Here is a 14,201-nt window from a genome sequence, read left to right as displayed (position 1 = left end):
CCTAGAAATGGTATTACACAATATTAGCGTGATATCTCCTTGGGGTTAATAATTTTTTCTCCAGTGTGCTTTTGTTTACACAAGATATCTACCACAATATTGAGAGAGAGGACTGGAAAATATTCACTAACGAAACAGAACATGATTTACAACAGCTACATGTTCTTTCCATATAGATGCAGCGTACACCACTGCTCGATGCTGCAATTGCCCAAAATCCAAGATTGCGCTGATAGAAAATTCAAAAATGCAGGATGGCACTGATCACTGATAGGAAACTCAAAAATGTGAGTTATCGTTGGCAGGAAATTCAAAACTGCAAGATTTTGGTGGTGGGAGATATAAAACTGCAATATGGCACAAGTAATCCAAGTGTTTATGTATTAAGAGAACTTTCATACAGTATCCAGAGACCTTTAGTTAGATTAGCTAGTCATCATCTACTGTATTAGATCAGGATAAGAACTCCCGAGTAGGCTAGGCAACTTCCGAGGAAGACAGCGACATTTACCGATCGGAACTACGGTGCCAAACCTCTCTAAAACGTTTACGGAATATAGTTCCATAAGCTATTGCTAAATGAAACCGAAATTTAATCGTATTATTCCAAAACACACGGCATAGCAAGAGAAAAATTAAGGGAGGGAAGAAGGCGTACAGACGATATTTTTATTGTGTTGTAAAATTTTTGTAATATGTAAATATGAGTTCATAATGCTTCGGATATAAGATGTAAAAATGAGCAAAGACAATGAGGCACAAAGTTCCGCACACGGAGACGAAACGTCAACATCTTTTTTCGCCACAGACATCTGATCACGAACGAAAATTCTAAATTTGAACCAAAACAAAATTCTGTTGTTTCTAAAAACATGCAAGAGTTCGAATACAAAACACAGGTAGCGCAACGTCATAACTGCTGTGTCTCTGTCAAATGCCGTACAAAGCGTCAGACTTCAAAGGGTGACACACATTCAGCAGTCTCAGAGGGGGGGGGGGGGGGGTCACACACAGTATGGTCGATAGCCTCCTGTATGACGGACGTGCCAGGAACTAGTTCATTTTCGGCTGAAAGACGTTCAAAGAGGCCTTTGACTCGCCAATAGTTACGTCTTATACCACAGAGAACGCTGAAATCCGGGTATATTTGATTCATATGCCAAATAGAGCGCAGTTGCACATTAATAAGTTGAACACAATATTTAAGCGGCTGTGCGCCGACACTCGGTGACTTCCAGTTGCCTACAGTGACTGAACAGTTCCCATCTGATGCCATTCAGTTCCAGTCGCCGTTAAGTTAACACCGAGTGTTGAAGGTTATTCATAGGGTGTTAGTCAAAATGTTTGCCTATTAGGAGAACTTTCAAACAGTATTCAAAGAACTCCAGTTAGATTAGCTAGTCATCATCTACTGTATTAGGTTAGATCAGGATAAGAACTTTCACATCAGTGCCACCTCTTCTCTGAAAGCAAAAGCTGAGTATATTTTTATGTACATTATTTTAATAAATGATTACTCTTCTTTCTTAATTTGCTGCTGTAGTTATTCTGTTTTAAATATATAGGTCAGTGACCAGAAAATAGTAAACATGCAAGTAGGCCTCGTTCTTGTAGCGACACAATTCGGTAGCTGAGGGATTCATTCCCTGCTACGTTTATGCTGGCACATAAGTTGCTGGTGAATACAACAGTAACTTAATTGTTCTATAAGCTTAAAGAAACACATGGCTTGCATATTAACACTACTGTTAAAACTAATAAAAGGGTAAGATAAACTGACGATGACCAAAGTTTCTGTGCCACAGTTTGCAAGACACAAATGGATCCCCAACTTAAATATTTCCACAACTGATTTTTCTGTATTAGCTATCAAAACACACATGGCTTGCTTATTGGCGCTTCTGACATAACTTACAGGACAGTTGACGAGCTTAATTCGACCCTCATACCATACATTCCAGAAACCAAAATACCAATCTGTCCTGTAGCATTACAAAACAGACATGAGCTCCACTGCTGATCCAACTTGAATCTCAAAGTGCACTTACCAAAATAAATAATGTTATTCCCATGTCATTGGCAATGACAACATCTTATGCTCAGAGAAAGCAGTTTCACCTAATTCATCACTCCCCTGTACGTCTTCCCACGTTTGGAATGCACTTAACACAGCAATGTGACCAGAATGCCTGTCACCAGTACATGAGTTTCGTTGATACGTTAAATGACGATTGTCCGTGCCAGTAACAGAAACCTCTCTTATTGAAGCACTTAATATCTGTGCATAAGACTTTAGCATCATGGACATTCAGACACCTCACTGGAAAGGTCCTCAACCGAGTTCAGTCCACCATAAAGGCGAAGGGCGGACACACCGCATATTGGGTTCACCTCTTAGTTTAACAACAGACAGCAAAAGGTCATTATTCACAATGTTGAGAATGGCTGTGATGTGAGGTCTGAGTGGGGTAAGGTCAATGGGGGGGGGGGGGGAGGGGGAGGTGCCCCAGGCATCAGTGTTGGGACCATTCCTGTTCCTTATTTATATAAATAATATGCCTTCTAGAATTACACGTAATTCTAAAATATTTCTGTTTGCTTGGTAGTAAAGAATGTTGTGTGCGACACTGGCTCGGTTTCAAATAGTGCAGTTCATGACATAAGTCCTTGGCTTGTAGAAAATAAACTAACACTTAATCACAGTAAGACTCAGTTTTTATGGTTCACACAATTCAACAAAACACGACGTTTTAATTTCACATAATGGGCATATGATTAGTGAAACCGAACAATTCAAATTTCTAGTTGTTCAGATAGATAGCAAACTGTCGTGGAAAGCCGACATTCAGGATCTTGTTCAAAGACTTAATGCCACGGTTTTTACTATTCGAACGGTATCTGAAGTAAGTGATCGTTCGACAAGAAAATTAGTCTGCTTTGCTTATTTTCATTCGCTTATGTTGAAACGGTATTATATTTTGGGGTAACTCTTCCCATTCTGAAAGGAAGTTTTTGGCTCAGAAACGGGCAGTTCAGGCAATAAGTGCTGTAAGTTGAGGTGAATCTCTTATCGACTCCCGTTCACTAGTCTGGATATTTTGAAATGGGCCTCTCAATATACAGTATATATTCTTTACTGTCGTTTCTTGTCGCATATCTCATGAGCTCTGCGAACAAGAGTAGTGAGCACGGATTTCCGTTGTGCTGGGGATGGCAGCTGTTGGCGTTGAGGTACAGGTCTGTGTGTGTTTTCTTTGGGTAGACCGAGTGTCCCAGCGTGCCGTCAATTTTCTTCTTTATTAGGATATCGAGGAATGGTAGGCACCCATTCTCTTCCAGTTCCATTGTGAACTTGATGTTCAGATGGTTGAGAAATTCCATTAAAGTGTCCTCGCCGTGAGGCCAGACCGCGAAAGTATCGTCCACGTACCGATAAAAGACCTTTGGTTTAAGGCGTGCTGTTTCTAAGGCGATATCCTCGTAGTATTCCATGTACAGATTGGCGATACATGGTGCCAGTGGGGATCCCATAGCAACTCCATCCACCTGTTGGTAAAACTTGCCCCCACACTGGAAATACGTGGTCGTGAGCGCATGGCGGAATAATTCCACTGTGTCTTCATCGAACTCGGCTGTCAAGACGAGAAGATTTTATCATCGAGATTCGCCGAGAAAGCCTACATTCTCATAATATTAGCTTATTCCCAAGAATTAGCAGTGTTCATTCAGGTAATACTCGGCAGAAATTCAGTTTGCATTTGGATCGCACTTCCTTAACTCCTGTGCAGTATACTGCTGCATACATTTTCAATAAGCTACTACAAGAGTTCAAAAATCTTAGCTGTAACCGCCCGCTCTCGAATCGAAACTGAAGAGTTTCCTCATGGGCCACTCCTTCTATTGTGTTGAGGAGTTCCTTGAAAAATAAAGTTCATTGTTAAGTTATACTGTTGATTGCGTTTACTTAAACTTATGACTTGACTTTTTTGGGTTCTTAAACATTTTATTTTTTATCGGTTATTACTTTTATGTTGTACTGTCACGTTCTGTGACCGTGGAGATTTGGTTCTAAATATGGTCCTACGGAACTAGACGTGTAAATAAGAAAATTAACGTCGATTAACATGTGTCCGAGTACTTAGATCTGATAATGTGGTGCGCCTCATTTGAAAATACGTCGTCTTGTTCGTACACATGACGGCACGTTTATAGCTAGATGTTTTAAAATTAAATTTCATAGATCAAATTTTCTCATGTTTCCTTGTGAGGCTCGAAGGCTAGTTCAAATGGTTCAAATGGCTCTGAGCACTATGGGACTTAACATCGGAGGTCATCAGTCCCCTAGACCTTACAACTACTTAAACCTAACTAACCTACGGACAGCACACACATCCATGCCAGAGGCAGGATTCGAACCTGCGACCGTAGCCGTCGCGCCGTTCCTGACTGAAGCTCCTAGAACCGCTCGGCTCGAAGGCTAGTCCTGTGCAACAAAGGCGATTAACTTCTCCCAAAATTGTTATTATTTTGTATTCTTTTTAATATCCCAGAACTCCCTACCTAATGAAATGTTTATCCACATCGACTTTGGGATACTTATGGGGTGCAGTTTCTGTCTCGTTTGCGATTGGTGCTTGAATCTCATTCTGCTAAATATCATGCCCCTGTTGTCATATTTTGCGCACTACGGTTGTATTCAACTTTGGCATTTTGCTTGCACGCATCGTCAGCATTGCCAGTCTTTCGCGGTAGTTGATAAAATAAAGTTGTTGGGGCTGCCCACGAAGGCACGTTCGGCAATCACTTGCGTGCTTTTACTGCAACGTAACAACGTGCACTACTTCGAACTAGTCACATCACCATACTAGTTTCCCATGCAGCCTGGTATACGGTTCACTTCATCGGCTAATACAAAGGTAGGACAGATACGAAGGATCCGCATGATTTTTAAAATCGCGATTTTTCCGATAGCAACCGTAAATAAGTAAAGCCGGAAATTGTCTTCCGGTGTTGTATCAAAGCCCTCGAACTCCGTCCTCATCATAAATACTGTTTAAAATCCATGACTCGTTACGAGGTATTTGTTGATTTATTATCATGGGAGCAGCCTAAGTTAACATATCTGAAATATATGAAATGTATTGGCAGTTGCGATACATCAACTGTATAATGGTATAATTACATTGAAAATTTGTGCCGGACTTGACCTCGAACCCGGATGTCCCGCTTAACGCGAACGGTCACCTAAACCGCATTTGGTATCCGTGCACGACTCGCGGCCAGACCCCAGTCTTCCAAATATCGTCGTTTCTAAGCCACAATCTGTGCTCACACACATATTATGTAATTTCCGTACAGGAGAGGACATTTTTTTTTAAAGACGCTGCATGGTATCAGTGGATAAGAGCGATACTGTAGTTCCTGTGTTGTTAACAAGAATGATGCAGTGTTCCTTCGGACATCCTTCTTAAGAACACAGGGACAGCAGTACTGTACATATGTGAAATTTTGATGTAATATACTCCGTGATTCTAACTTAATGGACTCTGTCTACTCAATTCAAGTGACTATTTCTCCACAGACACAGCGAGCTGTAAGCGGAAATTTCTCAACAGCTGATGTTTTCCTTAGCTTATGCAACCTAACAAAAACTAGCGAAGGAAGATCGAAGGAAATGGTATGACTCCACCGTTGCGGTGCCAGCTCTAATGATCAACTGTCTAACACGGTAAGCAGATGTGACGGAAAATCGATCTACTAACCGAAAAAAAAGAAAAAAAACACCAGAATTAATTGGGAAGAGGCCGAGCGGTTCTAGGCGCTTCAGTCTGGAACCGTGCGACCGCTACGGTCGCAGGTTCGAACCCTGCCTCGAGCATGGATGTGAGTGATGTCCTTAGGTTAGTTAGGTTTAAGTAGTTCTAAGTTCTAGGGGACCGATGGCTTCAGATGTTAGGTCCCATAGTGAATCAAAAAAGAAAAAAAGTGAAGAAAGCACGTATCTAATGGGAAAGGCTTAGCGGTACAACACCAAACAGAGAACTAAAGAACTTGCGCTGTGGAGGTGATACCGAAACAACGCTCATCATAAAATATTACTTCTTCCACGTGACTAATGAAGAAGGCTCACTGCTTCAGATGATGTGCACAGCACCCGATTTCTATACTCGACATACACTGGGATGACAAAATTCATGGGATACCTCTTAACATCGTGTCGGACTTCCTTCTGCCCGGCAAAGTGCAACAACTGGACGTGGCATGGACTCAACCAAGTCGTTGAAAGTCCCCTGCAGAGATATTGAGCCGTGCTGCCTCTACAGCCGTCCATAATCGCGAAAGCGTTGTCAGTGTAGGGTTTTGTGCACAAACTGACCTCTCGATTACGTCCCATAAATGTTCGATGGGATTCATGTCGGGCGATTTGGGTGGCCAAACCATTCTCTCGAACTGTCCAGAATCTTCTTCAGTCGCGAACAGTTGTGGTACAAGGACATGGCGAATTGCCATCCATAAAAATTCCATCGTTGTTTGGCAATATGAAGTCCATGAATGGCTCCAAATGGTCTCCAAGTAGCCGAATATGACCATTTCTAGTTAATGATCGGGTCATTCCATGTAAACATAAGCCACACCTTTATGGAATCATCACCAGCTTGCACAATGCCTTGTTGACAACTTGGGTCCATGGTTTCGTGATGTCTGCGTCACACTCCAATCCTATCATCAGCTGTTACCAACTGAAATCAGGAATCATCTGACCAGGCCGCGGTTTTCCAGTCTTCTATGGTCCAACTGATATGGTCATGAGCTCCGGAGAGAGTCTGCAGGAGATAAAGTGCAGCAAAGGCACTCGCGTCGGTCGTCTGCTGTCATAGGCCATTAACGCCACATTTCGCCTGACTGCCGTAGCGGATACGTTCGTCGTACGTCCCACACTGATTTCTGTGGTTATTTCACGTAGTGTTGCTTGTCTGTTAGCAGTGACAACTCTACGCAAATGCCGCTGCTCTTGGTCGTTAAGAGAAGGCCATCGGCCACTGCGTTGACGGTTGTGAGAGGTAATGACATAAATTCGGTATTCTCGGCACGCTGTTGACACTGTGATCTCGGAATATTGAATTCTTCAACGATATCCGAAAGGGAATGTCACATATGTCTACCTCCAACTACCATTCCGCGTTCAAAGTCTATTAATTACTGTCGTGCGGCCACAATCACGTCGGAAACCTTTCCAAATGAATCATCTGAGTACAAACGACAATTCTGCCAACGCACTGCCCTTTTATTCCTTGTGTACGTGATATTACCGCCATAAGTATATGTGCACAGCAAACTACTTGACATGATGCAGAAAAATGGTTAATTGTCCTCCGCTCCTGATTAGATCTCTGTTGGTATTTGGATGCACGGCGATCCGAATACAGGACCGGATATAGTTGCCAAATACTCAATTCTATAAACGTCCGCCAATTCCTGGAGAGCGAAGCTTAAGGACAAGAGTTAAAAATACAGGAGGTCGCAGTTACTTAACAACGCGCGTTATTGTCACTTAGTTGAGTGGGGATGTGGGCAAGTCATTAGAGATAAAGCTTTTACTGTGAGGAATCAAAACTGCTTTACCGTTTCTACTACCCTTATGTCCAACAAGTGGCATTTATTATTTTCAATTAACTGCAATTAATTTCAAAACCAAAAGGCTACATCCACAGACACATAACGTGGTAATCGATGCAGTACAGATTCGAAAATGTGTAACGAACCCATAAGGCAGCATCTAACCATCATCGGGTATGGCTACAGTGCTACTCACATGTTCACAATTCTGTAACTCCGACAAATACACGCTCTATTTCCACCGTGACGACTTTTGGACTTGTCTACGTATATTACTACGTAGTTCTTGCAGCCCTCCCGTCAATTACTCTTCTCTACTTTGTGCTGCGTCCATTTGGGTCATACTGTTACTATTACTTACATCAAAACGTGCATAAAAATTGTAAGTAGGCTGTTTAGGTTTTTTCATTGGTAACGCCACCTCTGTATGAAAATCACTGGCTGTGCTGTGGGCAGTCTGTGTCTGCTTTGCATTGTTGTAATACTCGCCATTGTAGTGTTGGGCAGCGGCAGCTGGCTGTGAACAGCGCGTAGCGTTGCGCAGTTGGAGATGAGCCGCCAGCAGTGGTGAATGTGGGGAGAGAGATGGCGGAGATTTGTAATTTGTCATGAACTGATATATATATTAAGACTTGTGATGATATTAAGGTAAATACATTGTTTGTTCTCTATTAATATCTTTCATTTGCTAACTATCCCTATCAGTAGTTAGTGCCTTCCATAGTTTGAATCTTTTATTTAGCTGGCAGTAGTGGCGCTCGCTGTATTGCAGTAGCTTGAGCAGCGAAGATTTTTGTGAGGTAAGTGATTTGTGAGAGGTATAGTTTAATGTTAGTCAGGGCCATTCTTTTGCAGGGATCTTTGATAGTCAGATTGCGTTGCGCTAAAAATATTGTGTGTCAGTTTAACCACAGTCATGCATAAATAGTACAAAAGGGGACGTTTCATATGTCGACCCTTAGCCTAGGATACCTCACTGGAATCTTCTGATTTTTTTCTTGTAGTTTGTGCAATTAGTGTAGATTTTGTTTATTGCTAGCGCGTAATTATAGAGAGAATTTCCTTTGTAGTTGCAGTCTTTCATTGTGGTACAGTAAAACAGTTGTAGCATGCATGCAGTTTTACACCAAGTATTTCTCAGCAGCGCGTGCAATTAACTAGATATTTTTTCAGCGTTATGTTAATGTGTTCTCTTATTTTTGCTCTTCAAATTGTGCTTTTCTGTGTTGTCGTGTGAAATATTGTGACAATAATGGCGTGTGAAAAACGTAATACTAGGCTCCAAAGTAAACTGAGAAATGACAGTGAAGATGAAAGCAGTGTGTTAGCGCCGCAGAGTAATGAATTAACAGACATTCAAAGTAGTAATTTGGTAACTGTGCATAGGGAAATGGAGCGGGCGGCAAACAATGGCGTGGACAGTGAAACAATTAGTGAAGAGGGACGCATTATCGAACGATCGGTCGGCAACAGCTCGCCTCAGGAATCCGAAATGACAGGAAACAATCTCGCAAATACTGTAGATTCAGGTTTTGGTTCCTCACCGTTTTCTCAAATAAGTCAAGACACATTTTCTGCTTGTCAAAATGTGAATGTTGCCGGTGCAAATTCACTGCCGAAAAGCACTGAGGAACATGTTCCAGACACCAGTGCATTGTTATTACAATTAATACAGCAAATGGGACAAACACAGCAAAAGCTTCAAAAGTTAGACACAATGGAACAAAATCTTCGAAAGTTAGACACAGTGCAACAAAATCTCAAAAAGTTAGACACAGTGGAACAAAATCTCAAAAAGTTAGACACAGTGGAACAAAATCTTAAAAAATTAGACTCATTGGAACAAACTCTTGAACAAACACGTGAAGACTTAACTACTGAGTTACATAACATTGAATCGAAATGTCAAAAAGTCTGTAATGACGTAAAAACACAAATTTGTGAGCATTTTCAACCTATTTTTTCGCGGCATGAAAATGCATTACAGAATCACGAAGCAGCCATAAAAGAACTGCAAATTATTGTTCATGAAAATCATGAGACCTTGCAAGCTAAATTTGACTCAGTTGCATCTACCGATTCGGTTACGCAACTTGCAAAAACTCAGGATAACTTAAAGGACAAAGTAGATTCGATTTCAACACAAATGGACACTCTGAAACTTGGTTCAGAAAAACACACTGAGGAAATGTGTTCATTATCAGAGAAAGTAGTTCAACTTTCGGATCAGCTAAATAATTTATCTACGAAGGTAGATGATAATCTGAATGACGCAAAACCGGTAGTCTTTAATGACACAGAACAGAGCGAACAAATTAGGAAACTGAAACAAAATCTGAATCAAATTGATACGCAACACCAAAGAGAAATCCGGGAAGTACAAGATCAGCTGACACAGGTAATACAAGAATTACGTATTTCAGAAGACACTCGCGCTCCAACACGGGAAGAGGAACTTAGAAATACGCAAAAGCCACAAAATAATAACACAGGGCATTTCGGTAATTATGAAAGAAATTGGCAAGGTACACCGAATTTTGAGATGGAACCGCCGACACGACGTAACTATGACCGAGATGCTACTCGCAGACACGATGATTTTGACTATAAGCTGTTCATTACTACACGTAAATTCAAAACGTTTAAGAATTCTGCCAACGACATTCATCCACAAGCGTGGCTCCATCAATTCTCTCATTGTTTCCCTCCCAACTGGTCATTGGAGCACAGGTTTGAATTTATGTGTGGCTACTTAGAGAATGAACCAGGTGTAAGAATGCGATCGGTCATTCACGGTTGTCACAGTGAAGGAGATTTTTATCATGCCTTCCTCTCAGCGTATTGGTCTCAAGCTACACAAGACCGTGTAAAACATAGCATCATGATGATGAAACACTTTGAACAATCTGAATTTTCCAGTCTTGTCAAATATTTTGAAGACATGTTGCATAAGAATCAATATCTATCAAACCCATACAGCCCCTCAGAACTCATCCGTATTTGCTTACTCAAATTGCCTGAACATTTACGACATATTATTTTAGCAGGACGCTGCAAAGATGACATTGAAGCATTTCAGGGTCTGTTACAAGAACTGGAAATTGACACTGACAATCGGGGAACGCGGAAACAGGAGCACAACAATTACAGGTCACATCTGTCACAATTCCACGATGAAAGAAATAATAACTGGACACGACAAGGCTATTCTCACAACACATATCGTGACCAAAACAGACACCACCCGTATGACAACCGTTGGCAGAGTAGTCATAATTACAGGGAAAGATCACCTCTCCGCAGTAATGACTATTACAGAGACAATCAGAGAAACAGACAATATGGGAACCAAAATAATTATTATCAAGGGAGACAGAATAACTTCAGACGCAACGGTCCAGCGCGCAGTTACGATTCAGGGAGAAATTCTCCACCACGTGACCGACAAGAAAGATACTATCAAATCTACCGACATGACGACAGACGATATGATCGTAACGACAGACCTGAATTGCATCAGAACTGGCGGGATTCAAACAGGGCAGGGCCCTCTCGTCACGGTGAATTTGTAGAAGTTAGGTCTCCAAATCCCAATAACGACGCTCGCCAACAAAGGAACAGACAATGACTCGCACCGCAGGCAGCCGCGTGCGGCCGCTGGCTCAGAGAAAAATAACATTGACGCTAACCTTGAGCAAGATTCCAGTATTCTTTACGGACGAATACCGCATGATAATTGCATTCAAGTTGAAATTCTGCGTACTAGGAAGAGTAAAGGTTTACACCATATTTCACATGTAAAACCGTTTATTGAAAGATAATCTGCTTTTTAACTTTGTCTTTGCCATATAACTTTTCACTTTACATTGCGAGTAAGCGTTGTCAGACTTCGAATCTGTTAACATACAACAATGTTTGAAGTTAAATATCCAGCCAAGAACCAAGAGAAATTATTTAAACAGAAATTACGAATGCATTGTTATTGTGGACAGACGACACAGTGTTATTGTGTGTGTGCATTCTTTCTTGTTTGTTGCACGATTAGGTAACGACTATAAGCCTCACATACTTAGAACATTTACCAGTACTGCTAATGAGATTTTAATGCAACATTTTGGTTTACTTGAAAATACATTCGGGATTTAAAGTACTTTCTGTGAGATACCAGATGAGACAATAGTTAGTTTATGTGACAGCTACACGATTTTATCACGACGCTACTAATGAGTGACAATTTACAATGTTGATTTTGCGGTGTTTCTGTTTTATATCTGCACAGTTTTTCTGTATTATTCTGGAAAGTAAAATATGTTTTAGTAGTAACTTTTATGGTATAGCTACAAGGAGACAGCCTTTTCTGTAGCACAACAATACGTTACAGCACAGTACTTTCTTCATCACGGCAATAAGCGTAATAAGTATGATATCTATACGCAAAGCATTTCACTTTGTTTATCATGAGGTCAGTACATTGACTTCTGCAGAACTTAGCTTTCGGAGGACGATAACTACGACACTTCCACAGAGATTATGTTACAGCAAGACGCATGTTTAGCGCTACAGGACACGTATTTGAGTGATCAATTTTGTACTAAAAACATTTATTTTCAAAGATATTTGAAACACAATGATACAAAGTTTTTCCGTGATACATTTCATTCCATTGCAATAATCTGTAGCACCTGAGGGTATAATTACATTAATCCTCAGGGGGGTACATGCTTACTTTGTGTACCATGTGTGTGGCAACCACAAGGAACCCTAGCTAATATGGTATTTGCTTATACAACTTTACACATCGGTACCATATTTCTCTAACACACAATTTACACAGCTATCTGATCATTTAACTGAGAGAGACAAACATTTATTTTTACTATATCAGTGACAGATGTTTACGTAATTACACAGTTGGATAACTTCACACTTATGAAACTGTATTTTGTCTGTACTTTGTAAACTGTTCATATTTTTTCGGAACCATTGTGATACTATGAGAGCTTTGAATGATGTATTTGGTAAAGGGATTATGATTTTTAAAGTACGTTTGAGGCAGATGACACTTTTGACATGAGCAGAGAATTTTTTTAATTATTGGAGGAAGCTACGACGATTTTGAGATTTGACCGAGGTGTTATGATGTTATTTTTACGACGACGATGTGTATTATGCTGCTGAGGTATGTTTACGATTAATAGGCTGAGGCTATATGAGTTATTTGATTATGCTTCATATTTATAATGACGAAATATTGACGAGTGTCGATGGATACGTATATGTGTAATAAGGTAAGGAGTAATGAATAGTGGGTAGGGACTCTTGACTTGTGAAAAAGGATGTTGGAAACCAAGAATCGTACTTTAAGAGTTATGACATGTGTGAATCATGTGTGAATGTATCACAATGCTGGCGAAAATTTTTTGGACACTGTTATATTCATAGGATTTTGTTTCTACAGATTTGCAACGCTAATTCTTGACCTGTGAAATATTTTTATGTGAGGCTGTCACTGTAGCGGTAAATATTTCCGTAAGAAAGTTAAGTGACCACCTGCACGTAATGCGTCGCGGGCACCCAGCTGTGTCAGACGCCTGGAGAAAAAGCCATTATTGCGAGCCCTTTTCAGCGGCACAGGTAGAAAAAAAAAAGGGGACGTGGGACGTGTCAAACACCTGGAGAACAAGCCATTAGGGTGTGCCTTTCATCGCTAATGCGACACCCTTGTTACTTGAAAACATATGATTACTCGCACTTTGTGCTAATTATTGAAATGCTTATGAATTGATGGGAAATATTCCTACATCTGCACACCTGATTATGACAAGTGTCTTTCTCCGAGAGTTGAGTGCTACTGACTTACGAAATGTCACATGACTATTGAATGATATTTTTATGCTTTGGTTTGCGTAACTGCTTATTTCATTTGATACCTGTTTTTCAGCTGTGTTGCAGCATTGCTTTTATAAAATGAAATGCATTTGCTAATGTGAACACTTTCTGTCAACAGATCTATTAAATAATTATTTTATGATCCACATTCTTTAAAAAAAAAGGAGCACTTGGAAAGGAAAGAACAATAAGAAGGAACTAATAACAGTAACACATAATTTTCTTTTCAAGTACTTGGTAATTTCTATTGTAGAATAAATTGTGATGCATCACTCTAATGTTAAGATGTGACATAGGTATTAGACATGGCCATTTTAGTGTAATATTTTTTCTGCTTGCGCTATGTCATGTTTAGGTATAAGTTGCTGCTGTTTGCCAGGCATAGTGTTATTGAATTTGACTTTTGCTCATTTATGCTGCTAGCTTTGCCAATTTGCATTTTTTGCATTGCTGTTTATAATAATTGTTTTACGTGCTGCTGCATTGCCTCGTCCCTTAGTTTAGCATCTGAGCTCAGTAGATTTAAGTTAGCTTAAGAGGGGGTAGACTATATGAGAAACTGACTATGGAGAATAGGTAAAGAATGCATTGCGAAGTTATATAAAAAGGATTTGGGCCCAAATGAGTATTGTACAATCAGAAATAATTATTTTGAAAGAAATATGAACAGAATACAGAAAGCATGCTTGGATAAG

This window comes from Schistocerca piceifrons, chromosome 3 (genome assembly GCF_021461385.2).
Source record: "Schistocerca piceifrons isolate TAMUIC-IGC-003096 chromosome 3, iqSchPice1.1, whole genome shotgun sequence".
Lineage (NCBI taxonomy): Eukaryota > Metazoa > Arthropoda > Insecta > Orthoptera > Acrididae > Schistocerca > Schistocerca piceifrons.
The sequence above is the reverse complement of the archived record's forward strand: the minus strand, read 5'-3'. Positions refer to the sequence as shown.